The sequence below is a fragment of the Mustelus asterias genome, unplaced genomic scaffold (genome assembly GCF_964213995.1).
Source record: "Mustelus asterias unplaced genomic scaffold, sMusAst1.hap1.1 HAP1_SCAFFOLD_114, whole genome shotgun sequence".
Taxonomy (NCBI): domain Eukaryota; kingdom Metazoa; phylum Chordata; class Chondrichthyes; order Carcharhiniformes; family Triakidae; genus Mustelus; species Mustelus asterias.
The window spans coordinates 166,725-168,924 of NW_027590155.1; the positions used below are offsets into that span (position 1 = coordinate 166,725).

The following is a 2,200-nucleotide window of genomic DNA, read 5'->3' on the forward strand; positions in this document are numbered from 1 at the left end:
ATTGCTCAATCTAAAAAGTCGGGAAGGGTCTATTCAGCTTGGTAAACTATGCTCAGTTAATTCCCCGATCTCTAACTCATGCTACTAATTTCTAACTGGTTTCCTCACCCTCGATAGCGTTGGAATGCGGGAATAATAACTGGAATTTGCACCAAATTGGTCATGCAGGCGGGACTTTTGTTTTTAATTATCATGGTTTCAGGTGATGCGTAAGTAATCTTCTCAAGCCAGAGCTCCGACGACGAGCAGCGACTGGACATAACCCTCTCCCGTTCAAGACTTTAGTGCACAATCCCTATTGACCATGTGCCTGATTACCTGCAAATTCCCGCCGTTCTCATTTATTTTTTGCTGTTGTTAAGTCTCCAGATACATCTCACCAGCCGGCTGCTAACACTGCAAGACTCTCATGGTCTTCCAAGTGCGTGGTCTTAATTCTCCCTCCATCGGGCAGCATTTTGGCTGTGCTCACCAGGCCGTTCTTGTGACTCACATGTGACCCCCCCCCCCCCCCCCGCCCCCCGCCCCTACAAACTGAGGAGACTTGGGCTGCTGGATGCTGCGATCAAATGGTGTGACTTGCATCCTCGGTTCTTTCCTTGTCCCACTCGGTGGGGGCGTATTGTGGTACAGACTCGCAATCTGGATGCATTTGCTTATGGCGAGAAACTAAAAAGCGGACAATGAACGAATATTCCTTTCCAATAACTCATCACTTGGGGCTCTGTGTGAGCAGAAGTGCATATTCACAAACCACTCTTTTGAGTTATGCTGCATGCCTGAACGTCTATCAGTCCGTCAACCGCTTTCTCAGTTCTCTATCCCCGCCTTGCTTTGAGTGATTCCATAACTTGCCTCCTTGAAACCACATTGTCCTGTAAAGGTGCGGGTATGGTATTCTGTTCCCAGTTCCTTACATTTTCCTCGCACTCTGAGCTCCATTCACAAGCAGGCATTCTCTGATCGAAAGGAGATTTGCCAGAATCAGTCGAGTGAGGTTTGCAAGTTTACTTCAGAGCTAGAAATGTGACATGTGCAACATTTCAAGATTAGACACAGAAAGGGAAGGACAGTGACAGGCTGCAAAGCGCTGTCAATAGAGATGGCGAAGCAAGCTGAAACCTGGATGGTAATGGGATAGATTTTACATTTTACACTGCCAGTGAATTTTAAAACTTTTCCCTCACTCTGCCATGAAAATTATTTGGAAATATTTCTGTCCGGTTTCGAACCTTCAGAAGCGCAAGTGATAACTGTAGTGCAGTGTTTATTATATGCTGTCATTAGCAGAACACGTCACTAGTGTTGAAGAAGAATGTGCCATTTTGCAGGAGAAATTTGTGGTGCAAGTTGCCTGGCGTGAAAATTAAGATAACAAAAACAGCATGGATAAAGTAAATTTTACAACACGCTGTAAGCTGCTCGTATGGAAGTTAGAGTTTGACTCTTTTGCTACTGTTTAGATTACATGTCTGGAAATGAAGATTTATTGCTCTCATCCAAACCGTGAAACCAAATGTCAGTTATTGTCTGTTTGAACATATAAAACATAATATGGCCTCGTGTCCTGAAGTGAAGACCCTAAGCAAAGTCAACAGGAGGTTTTCTTGTCATTTCTGGTAGGAGATTGGGAAGAGATGGCCTTAAATGGTCCCGGCCCTTTACTGCAGCTCTGTGTTTCTGACGTGAGATGATTTCTGTTTGTTCGTCAGTTCAGGGTTACCTGATTCAGTGAAGGAGCAGGCTCAAGCTCTTGACGGCCTTTCCCAGCTCCAGTGCTGCTCATGAATTTCAGTAACATTATCAGTCAATAACATGATTGCGATATGCTTGAATGTGGTAGTGTGGCCGAGCGGTCTAAGGTGCTGGATTAAGGCTCCAGTCTCTTTGGAGACGTGGGTTCGAGTCCCACCGTTTGTGGTCCTTGCAGCTGAGCTGTAACAGCTCATATTGAACGTAGGAGTGCGTGGTTGGTCATTCTTGGCAGGAACAACGAAGAGAGACAGTACCAATGTGAACAGTTGTTGGGGTAAAAGAGCTTTCGTGGAAGGGATTTCTCCTGTTGCGAACAGACACGGGAACACAGGCTGAATGACTGACTCTCTGATTATATAAACAACAGGATTGCAAACATTGAGACTGTATTCCCGGCCCAGGGGTGGACTGGATTTTTCTAACTGAAGTTCAAATCCTGTCATTT

The 2,200-nt window shown here is 45.3% G+C and overlaps 1 non-coding gene across 1 annotated transcript; it reads left to right on the forward strand.

The window, feature by feature from the left end:
• The first annotated feature begins 1,838 nt into the window (after positions 1–1,838).
• Positions 1,839–1,925, forward strand: trnal-aag (transfer RNA leucine (anticodon AAG)). The gene has a single exon. It is a non-coding gene; the product is annotated as a tRNA-Leu (tRNA).
• The last annotated feature ends 275 nt before the right edge of the window (positions 1,926–2,200 follow it).